Source organism: Lycium barbarum, chromosome 11, assembly GCF_019175385.1.
Source record: "Lycium barbarum isolate Lr01 chromosome 11, ASM1917538v2, whole genome shotgun sequence".
NCBI classification, from domain to species: domain Eukaryota; kingdom Viridiplantae; phylum Streptophyta; class Magnoliopsida; order Solanales; family Solanaceae; genus Lycium; species Lycium barbarum.
Genome location: NC_083347.1, coordinates 11,472,259 through 11,488,748, shown reverse-complemented (window position 1 = coordinate 11,488,748; position 16,490 = coordinate 11,472,259). Strand labels below are relative to the sequence as shown.

The following is a 16,490-nucleotide window of genomic DNA, read 5'->3' as shown; positions in this document are numbered from 1 at the left end:
TCACATCACTTTGTCTATGCCTAGATTTATTATATATATAAATATAGATAGATAGATTGCATCTCCTCTCCTTAAATAGGAGGCTCTTTTCGCTCCACCTTTTTGCATTAGCTTCTCCTTAGTTGGTGCAGAGATATTAATTTGACCATCTTTTTAATGGTAATATTGAAAATGCAAAAAGAAATGTTGATACTAATACAGTCGGTCAAATCTCACTTATATATGTGCAATAGTAAAATTTTAAAGTCGAATGTGGCACCTTTCTTCACACTATTATCTTCACCACTAAGGCACCAAATTCACTGTGAATGCTAGGATTTGTACGTTGACAACTTTGATTATAAAAAGCACAGATTTCAAAGTTACGATTACTATGCCTCGGTTTCAAACAAATTGAAATTATTCTGAATTTACAACTTACGTAATATTACTTGTGCTCCATACTGAGCTTGGAGTGTCACCACAAGATAAGGGGCATGGGCATAAGACAAGAAATTTCAAATGTAAAATGTTGTAAAAATGTGGCAAGTGCGACTTTAGCTTCTAACATTGCAAAATTTTATCCAATGCATACTCGAGGACCATAGCCAAATGGGAAATAACCAAATTTCCCCTTTATTGCAGTTGCAACACCTTCACTAACTCTTTCTGGGCTGAATTCATTTGCCTCATTGTATACGGTAAAAACCGGGTATGTGTCAAATCGGTGAGACCAAAGGCCGAGGGAAGAAAGGGACAAGAGCGTGCATGAAGACTGCCGTTCTGAACCGGGGGAACGCTTAGACCGAAGCGGAGGAAGGGCATCATTTGGTCCGGTTCTTTCATGACCGGGTTGTTCGAGGTCGTATGTCCGTTTGATCGTGGCCGGTGATCCGGGAGATCCGTTGCGCAGTTGCCACGCGTCGATGGCGTCCTGCTATGTTCAACTGCCAGTCATACGGGTGTCAGATCGTACGGTCTACCTAATCCAACTCAGAACTTTTTCTTTATTCTATTATTCTTTATGTTGTATGAAGCCCATGGGGCAACACTATAAATAGAGGGCATTGTCCTCTTTATAGAGGGTTGGCTCCTCATATCAAAAAAACTCTTTGTAATAGCAAACTATATATAAGAATCTCTCTCATATCAGATTTCGGTCCATATTTATTGTGCTTTATCTCTTATGTTTCTTAAATCAAATAACACTTATTTGCTAGTAGATACACGAGTCTAGAGCAAACCATTGGTCATCGATCGCTCCTTGTAGCATAGTCACATATTTCTTTTCTCTATCAAATAAGTTCAAGATATAACCACATATCCTATACCTCACCTACAATTTTTATTGATTATCCAAATCCGGGGTAAACAGTTTGGCGCCCACCGTGGGGCTAGGATAATAGTGGTCTTTTATCTTGATCTCTACCTTACCCATCTAAATCAAAAACACCTTTTGTTCGTGTCTGAAAAAACAGACTAAATGACTGACAGTGGGCAATCTGGTCACGTCAACAACGAAATCGTGGCCGAAAACGAAGGAAGTGGTCCACGAGGACCACCAAACCCCGCTGATCCTAACCCCGTTAATTCGAGGGAGGGCCTCAACCGTCAAAACACCGTGGACCAGGAGAATGCCACCTTGCCGGCCATTGATCCTCTAAATACCCACAATTCTGTTACTTTGTCCCGGGCACAGGACCGGAAAGAACTGGGAACACCTAATGATAATATTGACTTACGTTTAATTTTTGAAATGTTGCAGGAGTAGAGAGCGGCGATTGCCGAATAGGGAATCGCAATAGCCCGGTTGCAAAACGAAGGGGATACAACGACCCCGGAAAAAACGAGCGGTGTTGCTGAACCCAGAAGGGAGGAGGCATGCGTTATCGAGAGCAATGGATCCAGAGCTGGCTCTTCCACCGAGGTTCTGAATATGCTCAAGACTTTGGCAAAGCGGGTAGACTCGACCGAAAAGAGGGTCGAAATACACAACTCTCGGGTGGATCAAATACCGGGGCTCCGCCTTTACTGAAGGGGACGAATTCGAAGAGGTACATCCAAAGGCCTTTTCCTCCGAGTGCAGCCCCGAAATTAATCCCGAAGAGGTTTAAAATGCCAGATATCCAGAAATATGACGGCACAACGGACCCGTACGAACACGTGACCTCATACACATGCGCCATAAAAGGCAATGATATGGAGAAGGACGAAATTGAATCGGTATTGCTGAAAAGGTTCGGGGAAACCTTGTCAAAAGGAGCATTGACATGGTACGACCATCTGCCCGAACATTCGATCACTTCTTTCGAAATGCTCGCTGATGCCTTCATCAAAGTTCACGCCGGTGCCAAAAAGGTGCAGGCCCGTAAGGCCGATATTTTCCGTATAACCTAAAGAGACGATGAGTTACTGCGTGAATTCGTCAACCGATTACAAAGGGAACGGATGGAACTCCCCCCGGTTCCAGAAGAATGGGTCGCACAAGCTTTCACAAAGGGGCTCAATGTTCAAAGTTCAACAGCTTCGTTCAAATTAAAAGAAAGCTTGCTGGAATACGAGGCTGTGACATGGGCTGATGTCCATAACCAATACGAGTCGAAGATTCGGGTGGAGGATGATCAATTCAAGCTCCCCCCGGGGCCGATAAATGTGAATAAAAGTTTTGAGAGACTAAGGAAGGGTTACGAAACAAAGGCTGAATCGTCGAAGGAAAGGTATCGGCCATACTCCCATTCGGAGAAGCAAAGTTTTAGGTCGGAAAAATCAAGGGTGAGCCCAAGCCGTTTCTCCGGTCGGGGTAGTAAAAGGGTCGAGCGCCCATCGAACAGCCGAGGTCTCTCATTCAAGAGCGATGCCGGAAGCTCTGCCGGCAACAAAGACTCACCAAAGATATCGGGGTACAACTTCAACGTCAGTACCTCGGGTCTCATCTCGGCCATCGGTCGTGTCCCGGACGTAAGATGGCCGAGACCTCTAAGGTCGGATCCGGGCCAACGGGACCCGAGCATGGTGTGTGAATACCATGTAACCCATGGTCACAGAACCGAGGATTGTCGCCAGTTGAGAGAGGAGGTAGCCCGGTTACTGAAGAATGGTCATCTCCGAGAACTGCTTAGTGAACAAGCCAAAAGTCACTACAAAGAAAGGGAGGCTCATCGAAGGGTCGAGCTGGTAGAACCCCAACATACGGTCAACATGATAGTTGGGGGTATCGATGCCCCTCGTGGGCTGGTAATGAAACGGTCCAAGGTTTCTGTTGTTCGTGAGAAGCGCAGCCGAGATGATTTACCCGAGGGTTCTATCTCTTTCAGCAACGAGGACGCAGAGGGCATCATTCAACCGCACAATGATGCATTGGTAATTTTTGTACTTATCTTTAAAACTAAGGTTAAACGTATTTTGATTGACCTAGGTAGCTCGGCCAACATCATCCGGTGGAGAGTGGTCGAACAGCTAGGACTGCTCGATCAGGTCGTACCGGTAGCCCGGGTACTCAGCGGGTTCAACATGGCAATCGAAACCACAAAGGGAGAAATCTCATTGCCCGTGAACGTCGATGGCACCATTCAGCAAACGGTGTTCTATGTGATCGAATGGGACATGAAGTATAACGCAATACTGGGCAGACCCTGGATACATAGCATGAGGGTCGTGCCCTCAACACTGCATCAACTGCTGAAATTCCCCATCCCAGAAGGGATAAAAACCATCCGAGGTGAACAACCCGCTGCAAGGGAGATGTTCGCAGTTGAGGAAGCAACACCTTGGCCCAAAGAATCAGCTCAGAAGGAGGAAGGTCTAACCGGGGGAGAGGACACCAAATAGCAATCAAAGCACGTTGGGTCGGATCTGGGGTGTGAAGGGGATGATTTCGATGTACCCAGATTGTTTGTCATGCCGGATGACTCGGATGCAACCAAGTTGACTGTAGAGGAGCTGGAGCAGATCATCTTGTTCGAGTACCTACCGGACAGAAAGGTATACCTGGGCACGGGGCTAACCCCGAGGCTCAGGAATGAGTTAATTGAATTTCTTCGAGCTAATGCAGATTGCTTCGCATGGTCCCATATAGATATGACAGGTATATCACCAGAAGTAGCAGCTCACAAGCTTAGCTTGGACGGGAAGTTTCCCCCGGTGAAGCAGAAGAGAAGGCCCATGGCGGAAGCAAAACACGCCTTCGTAAAAGATGAGGTAACAAAGCTTTTAAAAATAGGTTCTATCCGGGAGGTAAAGTACCCGGATTGGCTGGCTAATGTGGTAGTGGTGCCCAAGAAAGGTAATAAATTTCGAATGTGTGTTGATTACAAGGATTTAAATAAAGCATGTCCGAAGGATTCATTTCCGTTGCCTCACATCGACAGAATGATCGATGCTACGGCCGGGCATGAGATGTTAAGTTTTCTCATGCTTACTCCGGGTATAACCAAATTCGGATGCACCCGGAGGATCAAGAGAAAACATCCTTCATTACCCGGTACGGGACTTACTGTTATAATGTCATGCCTTTTGGCCTAAAAAATGCCGGTGCAACGTACCAACGCCTAGTTAATGAGATGTTCGAAGAACAAATAGGAAAAACAATAGAAGTTTATATTGACGACATGGTTGTTAAGTCCCTGGAAATAGAGGACCATTTAAAGCATTTGCAGGAAACCTTCGGTGTGCTCCGCAAGTATAACATGAAGCTTAACCCAGAAAAATGCGCCTTCGACGTCCGGTCCGGTAAATTTTTGGGCTTCATGGTGTCGAATCGGGGTATCGAAATCAATCCGGACAAAATCAAGGCCATCGAGGATATCGAAGTGGTGAACAACGTCAAAGGAGTGCAGAGGCTCACCGGAAGAATAGCGGCGCTAAGTCGTTTCATATTAAGATCCTCGGACAAGAGCCACCGCTTCTTCTCCTTACTGAGGAAGAAGAACGATTTCGTTTGGACACCGGAGTGTCAAAAGGCTTTACAAGAATTAAAAAGATACCTGTCCAGCCCACCGCTGCTGCGCACGCCAAAAACGGACGAGCGACTTTTTCTCTACCTTGCTGTCTCCGAAGTAGCGGTAAGTGGCGTTTTGGTCCGAGAAGAATCAGGTACACAATTCCCTATCTATTACGTGAGTAGAACTGGAAAAATTGGCATTGGCACTAGTAAGCGCTTCTAAAAAGCTCAAGCCTTACTTTCAATGCCATCCGATATGTGTAGTAACTACTTACCCCCTAAAAAACATCATGCATAAACCGGAATTATCGGGTAGGCTAACTAAATGGGCTGTAGAAATTAGCGGGTATAATATCGAGTACAAACCTCGAACGACCATCAAGTCCCAGATCTTGGCCGACTTCGTGGCAGATTTCGCCCCGACTATGGTCCCCGAGGTCGAGAAAGAACTTTTTCTGACCCCGGGAAAGGCCTCGGGTATTTGGTCTCTACATACGGACGGGGCCTCGAACCTCAAAGGTTCCGGGCTGGGAATTGTCCTTAGAATCCCGGGCGGGGATGCTGTTCGACAGTCCATTAGAATTGCTAAATTGACTAACAATGAAGCCGAGTATGAGGATATGATTGCAGGTTTGGAACTGACCCGAGGTATGGGGGCCGAAATAGTCGAGGCAAAGTGCGATTCGCTTTTGGTCGTAAACCAGGTGAACGGCGTTTTCGAGGTCAAGGATGAACGGATGCAGAGGTATCTTGAAAAAATCCAAGTGATACTACATCGATTTAAAGAATGGACCATACAGCACATACCGAGGGAGCAGAACAGCGAAGCCGATGCGTTAGCAAATTTGGGATCCTCGGTCGAAGGGGAGGAAATCAACCCCGGTACAACGGTGCACTTGTTAAACACGGCGATAGAAAATGGACACGCCGAAATAAACGCAATGGGTTTAACTTGGGATTGGCGCAACAAGTACAACGTGTTACTTGACAAAGATAAAGGGCAAACGTTCGGATTCTCGGGGTCACACCCAACGAATGGGGACTTAATAGCACTCACCCGATCTTACAGCTCGGCTAAGATCTAGGGGACTATCACACCCACTCCGGAGGCCGCCCTCAACAAACAAAACCGGGCCAAAAATGTTAGGTTCCGATGTAAGGACCAAACGATCAAAATGAATCGTGTCCACCGAGTGTTTGCTACGGCAAAAGCAAGGCCGGACCTTCTGCTATAGGTTTCGGTGTAAGGACCAAACGATCAAAATGAATCGTGTCCATTTAGTACTTGCTACGGCAAGAGCAGAAGGAAACAAAATTCTCATGTATACAAACACTTTGCAATGCAAAATTATCGAAAGTTTGGATAGCAATATCTCGGTTATCTTCCTGTTAAAAGACTTTACCCCGGTGATAACCGCCGTATTTCGGCACTACTTCATTCACACACCCTATACCGGGAACTATGGTCGAAATTCGACAAAGGCGACAAGGTCATAGCGAACCGAGCCAATTTCGTCAAAAAAAAATTCGACTAAGGCAACGAGGTCACAACGATCCGAGCCGAAATTTTTTAACCTCCCCAACTGGGGACTGTTACGTCAAAATTCAGCCAAGACTGAGATTCGGGTGCCCGAAAAAATACCGGCCCTAAAATATTACCGAAAAATACCGGCCCTAAGGAAATGCCTATCGTGATTTGGAGGCGTCTGAATTTACAAAGAATTAGGTAAGTCCTACGGGCATAGTGAACTAATGACTACGAGTCAGCTTGTCCTTAAAACGGACCAACAATTCGGGCAAAAATAATAGCGAACATTCAAACGAAGAAATAAGAAAGATGCATTTTTCATTTATACAAGGTGTGTTTTTACATCAAAAAAAAAAATCAAAGTCCTACAAAGGCAAAAAATAAAATAACAAAAGGCTAAGTACAGGCCCAAATCTATCCGGAATGGCTGGAGTCGGAGTGCTCGAGCACTGTCCGCTCGGAGTCATCAGAGTCAGAACCGAGGGCACCCTTTGCCTCTTCCTCGATTCTTTTAGCCTCGAGAATAAGGGCCGGCAGATCCGTAAAACCGTGCTCGGCTTGCTCAAGGGTGATCCTCCGAGACTTCCATTTTTCATATTCAACGGCAATGGTAGTATGAGCCTCGACGGCCTCGACGCTCTTCAAAGCTTCATCCAAATCGGCCTCGGCCTGGGATAACTTTGCCGCTAGAGCATCCCGAGCCTCTCCAAGAACATTCTGCATTTGGATGGCCGATTGAAGCTCGGCCTGGAGAGTGTCATTTACATCGGCTGTCTCCTTAAGCTCGTTTTTTAGATCGTCACACATCTGGGCCCTGCTCTCCGCCTTCTCCTCGAACACCCTTGCACGCTCTTGGTATCGGGCACGCTCAAATTCGAGCAGCCGATTCCTCTCGGCCAGGCTCGCAGCGTCCGATTTCACCAAATCCAGCTCCCCCCGGAGTTGGGAGAAGGTGGTTTCGAGCTCACCGAGCCTCGAAGAAATTTGAGCGTTGTCTTGGCTAAGGCCGATCTTGTCAGCTTCGAGACTGTGATTGTATTCGGTCATCGCGGCCAGCTCAATTTTTAACTGACGATTTTTGGCCTTCACTGCGTCAAGCTCGGGTCGGAGATTGGAAAGAGCGACTGCTCGGTTCAACTCCTCCTCCTTCTCCTGAAGAAGGTGCAGATATTTCTCCGTTTCCCGGCCCTGGGCATCCAGTTGGCCCCTAAGATCATCCATCTCTTGCTGGGCGCGGATGAAGGCTTCGTTGACGAGCACCACACTCTGCAAGTGAAGCAAGTTAAAAACTTGAACAAAACAAGGCTAAAATTCTTAGTGAAGTTATGCAAGGACGACTAAAAAATCTTACCCGGTTGCCCGCATGTATACCCTCGTTAATGAGGCACTGCCAAGAGACCCTGATCATCTTCCGCTTGTCCGAATCCGAGACAAGAGGCCGCAGATAGCTCGCCACACCCACCGGGCGAGAAAGAAAGCTGCAGTCCTCGGGGGCAGTAACCATAACCGAGTTTGTTCTCCTCGGCTCCACGCTTGGGGCCGGAAAGATACTCACCAAGCTGTCCCTGGCCCCAGATTCGGAGATCCGGCTGGCTGACCTCGTGGCCCGAGGGATCGGGAGATGCCCGGATCCTGCAGCTTCGCCGGTAGCGGGAGGAGTGCCCAAGAACATATCCTCAAATTCGTCAGGCCTCGGAGCCAGAGTAGAGGAACTTGGAGCAGCCTCAGTATCTTCAGCAAAAGTCGGGGGCTCCGTAGTTGCAGCAGGCTCATGCTCGGGTGTCAGGTGAACGTCAATGGGGACTTCGATCTCCGGGATCGGCTCATCCATTGACCGGCTTCAGCAGCTGCCGCCTCCCCGGGTCTTTTTGTCATTTGCAGGGGCGCTTCTTCGGAAGAAGTTTCACCTGAAATGTCGACGAAATCAATCGACCTTAGAGGAGCCAGGGAAAGAATTTCTTCCGCACCTGTGTGTGAAACTGGAACTAAAAGCCCTTCACCAGCAGAAGGAAGGGGTGTAACGGCGACAACCTCCTCCGGGATCGAAGCCATGGGAGGATTGGCATCGACTCTCCGAATAATAATGTCGGGCTCTATTTCATCCCGTAAGGTCCGAGTGACGCTCCTCACCCTCTTCTTCGACTTTTGTCCTTTGTCCGAGGGCCTTTTCCTCTTGGCAGCAGCAGCAGCAGCAGCAGCAAGGGTACGAGATGCACCCGCTGAGTCAAACTCGGGTATCGATGTTGTGGGTTCGGCTGCCGACTCCGACCTGGGATCCACCTAGCCTTTGGGTAAACCTGAAAGTCAAAAACGTAATGAATACGGATAGGAGAAGGTGCAGTGAACACAGGAAGAAGCGAAATACTACCGTGGTTCTAGGCGACCCATCGACCACGTGACAGGTGGCCCCACGTCCGGTTATCATGGACATGTTGGCTAAGAAGTGCAGTGACCCATTCGCTCAGGTTCCGGACGACCGGAGGAATATACCCATTGGCTGATATGAATAAGAAAAACGGTGAGAAAGTGGGATCAAAATTTGACGAAACATACAGAAGCAATCACTTAAGGGTTCAGACTTACGCTTGTTGTTCCACTTCTCCGGAAAGGGCATATAACTGGCCGGAATGATATCCTCGGTCCTCACCCGGACATATTGTTGACACCCAATTTTGTCCCTCTTTTATTTAATTTACTCGGGTTTCTAAATTTTCTGACGAGCTAAATACTTTATTTTTCACAATATTTTATTGCCACTACTATTAATATCACTACTTTTATTTTCAACATTACGAGCATTACTTTACCACAAATTTTAAATGATTCGTCATCATTTCATTTTTTCGAGTTTGGACTCGTTAAATTAATTACAAGACAACACTTTGCAAAATATAAATTTCTACATACTAATTATTTATTGTCTTTACATAATATATATTGTACCAGTTATTAAATTAGAAGCCCAAAAATAATTAAATAGAGGAGGAAGGACCAACAATTTTCAGCCAAATTAATGGCCCAAAATACAGATACAATATTATTTCCCTACCCAAATAAATGACTTACATTTAAATACCCAACCCACATTTTAAACCCAACTAAAATTCTAAACAGACCAGCCCAAATCAGCCCATTTGCCTAAATTTTCAACCCAGTCCATTACCTAAAAAAACTACCCGACCGGTCCAGCCCAAAACAAAAAATATCCGACCCGGCCCATCGTTTTCTTTCTTTTTTCCCTAAACCTATTCTCTCTCTTTCTTTTCCCCTTCTTTTCCGTCTCTCTTTTCTCCTTCTTTTCCGCCTCTCTTTCCCCTTTCTCCTTCTTTCCGCCGCCTCATCTCCCTCGTCTCTCTCGACCCTACCTCTTTCCTCTTTCCGCCGCTACCCCACTTCCGCGCCTCCTCACCCCTACAGTACGCTCTGTCCCCCACTCGCTACACCCCGCTCCTCTTCTTCTTCCATCTAAAACCCTAATCACAATCCTATAAAAAGGGGGGATTTTTCGGTATTTGGGGAGGATTTTCAGATTTTGAGAATTGTTTCAGTACTTTTGAGAGATTCATACCATTTCCCACACTTGATTTTTTTCTTCCCGGTGAACTGTAGCCGTGGGGGGGATAATTACTCTATTTCCATTTCTTCGTTTTGAAACTTTAATTACTCTAATCGAGTTCGGGTTCGTTCGAGTTCGAGCATAGGTTCGAGACGTCTGACGCCTCACTTCACTGCACCACAAACAGGTACAATCTGATGCTATTTAGGTTTTTCGTCTTGTGAAATTTTGTTAATCGAAGTGCTGTTAGTTGCAATCCTGTTCTTATTGGATATTTGTTGGTTCATTAGCTATTAGGTGTGATTTATCACGAATCTTGATTAGCTGGGGGTCTGTTTGGTTAACCTAGATTAATCAACACATTTTAGGCTCGGATTATACTATTTTGATTTTTGTTTGAGTGCAAGCTAATTTGGTCTGAATCTCGTTTGCGATACACTTGACGGTTCATAAGTATGACTAAAGAATGTTATGTTTGGTTGTATCTGTTCTTACAAATGTGATAACATGAACAATGGGTCTGCCTCAAGCTTAATTATTATGGTTAAGTTGTTGGTTGTCGACGATTGCGTGAATTATACTGGTTCATTCAGGGCAGGTTCTGTTATGATTTGGGTAGTGTCATATGGATTCATATAGTAGAGAATGCTTAGGTGCAATAAAGGGTTAATTCTAAGTTTTATTGTTTAAGTGTATGATGAATTCTGCTTAGAATGGGTTCGTAAGTTCCATATATATTCAGCATATAAACTGGTTGGTTAGTTTTGGTCTTAATGTATGTTAGCATATGAGCTAGTTCTATCTTAGTTTATTTATCTGTGTTAGCATTAGCATGCAGTAATCGAATCCAGTTGGTCAATATGCATTATCACATGCCTGTTTGCTTATTCGAAACAACGATGAACTTGCTCTAGCTTCAACTATTGGGTCCATAGACCGTCTTTGTGATAGGAGTTTGTTGGGATTGTCTGTATGATATAGCTTATTGTATTTTTTGCTGTGTTGGTTAAAAAAATGGAATTGACAAATGATTTATGCTTGGTGGATATCCTGTAGTCCCCTTCCCCATCTCAGTCTTTCTAGGCTCAACAAACCAGTCCTGAAATCCTTCAAAATGTTTCATACTTGGAAGTTGGCTTGTTAAGTAGTTATCTTTGATTTTGCCCACTCTTTCCCTCTTGATCTTGATCCATGTTTAACTAATTTATAGTGCTATCTGAACTTGGGAAGTTATACGAAGTTGGGTTTGTAGTCTGCTTTTTCAACGCTTGCCCTATGAGAAGACTGTTTCCCTGGTTTCTTTATGTGTAATAGAAATCATGCCTTAAGTATTTTATTTTGGATATACGACTATTTTTTGAGGCATGTGTTTGACTGGGATTTCTATGTTTTAAGAATCATGTTCGGGGTTTCGTTCCTCAAATCGTTAAAAGCGAGTGTAAAGATCATAGTCCGAACATTTGCAATCTTCTATACAAGTTAAAACTATGATCATGGTTTTTATGTTAAAATGTGTGTTAAATGAAACGTTCTTGAGCTGGTAGCACGCTGACTGAGAGTAGTCCCCTGTTTTAATAAAAATCATTAAGTTGTTGTACTGCTATTTTCTGAGTTGCTGCTGTCTTCTGAATTGCTGAATTTACCGAATTACTGTTTGTAACCTTCTTGTCATTTATGTATTTTTATCTGCCCATTATGATCTTTTTTTTCATAATTAGCTGCTTATCACAAGTCTTTTAGTAAATTTCCTCTCTAGCTAAATTAGCTTCCCTGTATTGTTTGTACCAAAATATGATGTTTGTTCTTCATGTGTCCTTTGTTTAGTTGAAGTTTATGTTAGATTAAGTTTGTGTCGTTTAGGATATGTATGGGAATGTCGAATGATAGTTCATTTACAGAGATTTCTTCTTTATTTTCTTTCTTGTAAATCATACGCCATTTAGTACTTAGTTTATCTTCATTATCATTTCAAGTTCAAGTAAAATCAGTCCTTTAGTTATTGCTCCCCTGCATTTTGCGCCATTGTTTAGATTCGGAATTTCTTTAGGCATTAAGTACGAGTTTTGATCCATTTCTTCAATTGAATAAGTCTGCTCCTAATTCGAAATGTAGTAAAATGGGTTCTCCCAAATCAAGTGGGGTCTGGTGATTTAGGATCTAATGCTTGTTTTAATGTTCATCACCCCTAATGGCTATTCTTCTATGGTTGTTTCCTTTTCCCAGAATCTTTCTTTTTCCCTTGTTCGAAAAATCAAAAAGTACCTAGTTCATTTTGTGATCCTTTTTTTTATTTTATTTTATCATTCTTTAAGCCAAATTCGTGATGATTCTGTGCTAAAGAATTCTTAGCATACGCCTTATCCTGCATTCGCGGGGCTTTGATTGTGCTTATTTTTTGTATGGTGTTGTATATGGTCTGGTTATTACAGTGAATGTTGCACAGGGTATATTTGGATGTTACTGTTATGTGTCCGTTAAATAGCAATGCCGGCCCTTTGTTTGATTGCTGACCATAAATCTGTTGCTGAGCATTCATAGACCATTTTCTTATTGCCTAACTTTCATTTGGCTGATACATGTGTAAAGCATGGAATCAATTCCATTCCTTCTCAATTTTGTGTTCATTTCAATTATTACATGAGGCCATTCTTACTACTTGGACTGCCTATGTTTTCCCTTTGCTAATCCCACTTTTCTTTTCTTTTCTTTTGCATGACACACCGGAGCCGAAGAGTCTCACTGTTGGGACTCAACGACACCGCTACCGCATGGAATCCGCAACCATATACTAAATTCGCTGGGCTGAAGCCCAGCTGCAAACAGATCATAGCAGGCCAAATGAACCAAACCAATTTACATTATATCTACTCCTCAATTTTTATTTTTGTGTGCATTTAACATGTAACGTATGACTAACATTTGTGCTTGTTAATTAAGATAAATTTTAGTAACATTAAGAGTTGTAGTTTAGTAATGGGTAGTTAATTTCACAATTTATATTCACTTCTAGTTATGTTCGAAACTATTAATGGCATCTATAACATTTATTCGAGTAATTGATTTTCAAATAGCATGCCTACATATTTTTGAGTTAAATAAATCATCTTTCATTCTTACTATCTCATGAATTTCAAAACGTCGTTAAATAGGAATCCAATTATATTTTATAAACATTTTCAAGATTTATCCAACTATACATATTTTTAGCCGAAATTGGTTAAATAAAGAGTGATAAAAATAGAAAGAAACTTATGGACTTTTCATCATATTTAAGAACATAAGTCTAGGCATTTCTATACCACCATATTCATATAACATCATTTTATCTAAAGATAACATTTGACAAATCATCTTTTAAAAGGCTATTATTCATAGGCAAATTACCCTATTTTCTACAAAATCTTATTTTTCGAATAACATTATTATATTTTCATTTAAGGCCTTAGCAATATTTTTGAGTCTCATTTAACATTTAGAATCTTCTTTTACGCATATTATTACATTTTCTACAAGTATTATTTTAAACAACACTATTACACTTTCCTTTTAAAACCTTGACGACATTTATAAGTCGTGTTTACAAAATAACATTAGAAATACTCTTTTATACAAATCATTATTTTTATACAAGTTTTATTTTAAATAGCATTCACACATGGTTATCTACAACTTTAGTCATATTTACAAAGCTATTTCCTTTCCTATAATACTATATTTACACTTAGCCTAACTAATCATAAGTCCGGTCGGTTAACCATTGTTAATGGGTCTTAAAGGGTGCCTAATACCTTCCCTTTAGACTAATTGAACCCTTATCTAGAATCTTAAGTTTCGCAGACCTTAAACAAAGCTAACTTTAAAAAAAAATAACTTTAATAAACTTTAGGTGTCCTAATTCACCATAAATAATTAAGTGGCGACTCCTTAAAACAAATAAACAAAAACAGGAATCTCCAATATGTCGTACTTCTACTTTAATCTCGGTTAAAATGGGGTATGACACATATCGCTCCAACCAGCCCCTGTCTCTGTCCTCGTCCATTTTTGAGAAAAATGGATTTCGGCTACGCTTGGCAAGTTTTATTACGCCACCCCGGAACAACCTCAGGGAGTATAAGCGTATCATGTGGGCCAGCGTGAGCTCCTTTCCGGCATTGTTGGCCAACAGCCGTAGGAACGCTACGACCCTCCAAACAATTAGACCAATCTGTGCCAAGGTCACATCATAGGTCCGGCACATGTCCAGGATGACCGGATCAATCGGAGGGTTGAGCTTGAGGGTGAAAGGGTAAGTATAGACATACAAGTAGCCCTCTCGATGGTCGGTGACTGACTCATCGGGCCCGGGGGCAAAAACTCGGACCGGACGATTGCCCCATCCACAGTCAGACCGGACCAGATCAAGTTTATCCTCGGTAATGGAGGAGGGGTATCGTCTCACATCATACCCTCTGTCAGACACCGAGGAAGGTTTTTCGACCTCTAAGTCTTTGTTGAAATTGGTTTTGGACGGTATAATGTCCGAGGCCGTGGGCTCGAAGGAGCCCTTTGTCTTAGAAGGGGAAGTAGCCTCGGTTCCCGGAGATGAAACCGAGGGAATGTCATGAGAAGTGGTTTCAGACATCTGAAAATGTGAAAAAAAGAAGTTGAGTGGATTCGAAAGAGGAGTTAAAGAAGACAAAGGGGAATAAAGGAACAGACAATAAAGGAGAAGTCAGAAGACGAGAAGCAACAATAAACAATGGCAGATTAGTGTAAGGGAAGAGCAAAGTTTCTTCCTTTCGCGTAGAGTAAGCGATGAATCAGCAACAAACTTGGTATAGAGGGTGAACAGATGTGATGAAGACGAAGAAATGAAGTGAAAAATCGAAAGCAAAGAGGAAATGAGTTGAAGAGTTGAAACGTGTTCAAATGGAAAAATGAAGGGTTAGAGGACATTTTATAGTTATGGGGTTTAGGCGGTTACGGTTTTCGGCCGATCGGGAGGCGCCACGTGTCCCCATAATTAATAAGGAATGACTTGAAACGACGTGCGTGCGACAGTTTTCAGAACCGACCACCCGGGATAAGACACGTGGCCGACGAAAGGGGAACGTTACGCAACTGTTCCTGCCAAAATGAAGAGATAATTACGGGCAAATGGAATCACCGGTTTCTTGATTCATCCGCTTCCCGTTACTCCGATAAGGCTTCGGTCCGAGAAGCGTGGGGACTATCTGTATATGGTATAAACCGGGTATGTGTCAAACCGGTGAGACCAAAGGCCGAGGGAAGAAAGGGACAAGAGCGTGCATGAAGACTGCCGTTCTGAACCGGGGGAACGCTTAGACCGAAGCGGATAAAGGGCATCATTTGGTCCGGTTCTTTCATGATCGGGTTGTTCGAGGCCGTATGTCCGTTTGATCGTGGCCGGTGGTCCGGGAGATCCGTTGCGCAGTTGCCACGCGTCGATGACATCCTGCTATGTTCAACTGCCAGTCGTACGGGTGTCAGATCGTACGGTCTACCTAATCCAACTCAGAACTTTTTCTTTATTCTATTATTCTTTATGTTGTATGAAGCCCATGGGGCAACACTATAAATAGGGGGCATTGTCCTCCTTTTAGAGGGTTGGCTCCTCAGATAAAAAAAACTCTTTGTAATAGCAAACTATATATAAGAATCTCTCTCATATCAGATTTCGGTCCATATTTATTGTGCTTTATCTCTTATGTTTCTTAAATCAAATAACACTTATTTGCTAGTAGATACACGAGTCTAGAGCAAACCATTGGTCATCGATCGCTCCTTGTAGCACAGTCACATATTTCTTTTCTCTATCAAATAAGTTCAAGATATAACCACATATCCTATACCTCACCTACAATTTTAATTGATTATCCAAATCCGGGGTAAACACTCATTGCCCCACATTTCTTGGTCACTATGAATGAGAAGCGTAGGATATACATTATTTGCAACTATTACGAAGGTGGAAACTAGTAGTGCCTATCAATTGTTGTAGTATAGCTCGTTAGTATTCGATAAGTAGAGAAAGATTACGAGATAAAAGGTATGCATTTGGACATTGCTATTTTAATATGTATCTATTTTTTTTTGCACGTCTATCCACTTAGGAACAACTTCTTACATGCGGGAATTCAGACAAAAATGTATGAAGTTAGATATGACCGAATTTCGAGTATTTTTAGCAAACTTAACTTCAGACAACGTATATATAAAGTTGCTCTAAAGTGTGAGACTTGTAAATTTTTATACACTGAAATGGTAAGTCCGTTCTTAGCGGGCTGGACCCAACCCAACCTTTATTTGAAAGGGCATCTTAAATGACAACTCACCCTAACCCTAAGGGGGCCGCGAGCTAGCATTCCAAATTTTCTTTTAGAGAAACCTATGATATACTAGTAAATTTTCTGGGTGGAGAAAAACTTTTAAATGTAAACATAAATAAGGTTTGCTATTTTTTTTTCTTACTTGTTGAATAAAGA

General features: G+C 43.0%; 1 pseudogene; it reads right to left on the bottom strand.

Moving 5' to 3' along the window:
- Nucleotides 1-410: 410 nt before the first annotated feature.
- The window catches only part of LOC132619420 (cytochrome P450 CYP72A219-like), a 58,780-nt pseudogene continuing 42,700 nt past the window's right edge, over nucleotides 411-16,490 (bottom strand).